Genomic DNA, 2,286 nt, shown 5'->3' on the forward strand with positions numbered 1-2,286 from the left:
TCATCTATCTATCTATCATCTATCTATCTATCTATCTATCTATCTATCTATCTATCTATCTATCTATCTATCTATCTATCTATCTATCTTCAATCAAGTGATTTCTCCATGTAGCCAAGCCTGGGAGCTACTAGGCTATTGTTTATTACTTCGAAGCACATGTGTTCATATAAACAGTTATTATTATTGTGGAATGCTATTAAGATTTCGTCTCAGAATGCATGTAGATATAGTATATAACAATACAGCTCTGTATAAACCTAATGTTTATTTTTATCTTTAAAGTATTTAAATTCTTAGTCTGGGGCAGGAGATGGATAATGTGAAAGGAGCTTTCTTCTCATGTTTGTTATTATTCAGGTCTGCTTCACTGACCTTGAAGACAGTTTTCAGGCTCTGGTGGCTAAGTTAGTAATGGGACTGTCTGCCAACTTGTCTCATCAGTCCCAATACTGGGCCACAAGGAACAGGAAGTATCATTTGGTACAGAGGAAATCCGCCTCCTCCTTCCCTTCTCTTCCTTCCTGTTTTCCCTTTGTTTCTCAGCCCGGGCTCCTATTAACATCCTTTCTTCCCTGTGATGTGCTGGTTTATAGACCACCTTAGGAAACACCCACCTGGAACAGATCAGAAGGCAGACAAAGATCTTGCATGTCTAAAAAATTTTTACCAATAATAACTGAAGCATCTAATTTGCCTTTAAATTACAGGAGCAGAAAATTTCATAATTCAGTTGGGCTAATTTTGTTTCCTGTAGTTCATACATGGTTTCATTTGATCATTCTTTGATTTGCTGGGCAATTTTGGTTCCTGTAGTTCATTTTCATTTGCCGACATCTTGATATAGCCTGAGGCTTAATCTGTCTTTGATCTCTGATACCCCATCTTCTTTCTGGAAAACAAGTAGTAAAGGATTTTCCGTCTTACCTGAGCTAATGGGAGCTCACCAACTCTGACCGGACATTGAAGGAACTTGCATAAAACTAAACTAGGCCCTTTGGAATGTTGGTGACAGTTGTATGGATGGGGCAGACTGTGGAGACATTGGCAATGAAGCCAGGATTTATCCCTACTGCTCATGCTGGCTTTTTGCAACCCATTCTCTTTGGAGGGATCTCTTGCTCAGCCTAGATATGGAGGGAGGGCCTTGGACCTTCTTTAAAGCAATGTGCCTTACCCTCTCTGAGGAGTGGATGGGGATTTGGGGAGAGAAAGTGAAAGGGGGAGGAGGGGAGGGAGTGGGAACTGGGATTGGTATGTAAAATGAGAAAAGATAGGTTTTTTTTTTTAAAAAAAAATAGAATAAAAAAAGGATTTTCTTCCACACTACATTGTATTGATAGAGAAATATATGGATTGACTACTGACTCTCACATTTTATATTTATGCCTTAAAGAAAATTGCAAATTATTAATAACCTTTGTGTTAAATCAGTGTTGAACACGTTTTAGCTTTTAACCTGGACTTTAAAATAGAGGTTAGAGTATGTGAAGAGCTAGCAGGTTGATTAATCTCCTTCCAAAGAATTTAGTTAAAACTCTAATTATGAATGCCATTCTTTCCTCCCACGCAGTAGACGAATAGCCAAGCACTGCTGGTTCTTGCCCTTTGCAAGGGAAGACTCATCTCGGATGGTTAGAGTTGCTGAGGGGAGCTCACCTTACCTGTGCCATCCCTGCCTGGCTACAGTTGTGCCAGCTTACTTTCCTCCTGGAGCTGTGCCACTCTCCAGCCTAAAGCCACGCTAATCTTTCTCAACTAAAATTTTGACTGCTTCTCCTTTCTTTTGATTAAAGTCTCCTGGGAGCTCCTCGCGGGATGTTATCTCCAGCTGTGAAAACAAGAAGCTCTTTTTTTTTTTTTTTTTAATCCACGGAAATGAAATAAACTTTTTTTGTTTGTTTTTTAAGACGAGGTCCCTATTTAAAACATTTTAAATTTAATTTTGATAGTTTCATATATGCAAGCATGTATTTTGAGCACACTCCCCCTCCCCCCTCCTTCTTCTTCCCACCAGTCTCCCTGCTTTCCTGTCTGCGCTGCTGGTCTTGTTCAGGTCCTGTGTGTAGTCTGCTCTGTGCAGGCTGCTTTTGAACAGCGGCTGTGTGTTCAGGATTCCATCAGCTATGGCATGCTCAGAACAGCTTCACAGCCCTGTCCTCCTGCCCATGACATCCTGGGTCTCCTTTCCCCATGATGCTTGGGAGGGGTGATGTGGATGGCCTGCTTAGTGCTGAATGTTTAACACACATAAGCCACTTACTCTTAGTGCTTTGTCCAGTTCTA

The sequence above is a fragment of the Microtus ochrogaster genome, linkage group LG10 (assembly GCF_000317375.1).
Source record: "Microtus ochrogaster isolate Prairie Vole_2 linkage group LG10, MicOch1.0, whole genome shotgun sequence".
NCBI lineage: Eukaryota > Metazoa > Chordata > Mammalia > Rodentia > Cricetidae > Microtus > Microtus ochrogaster.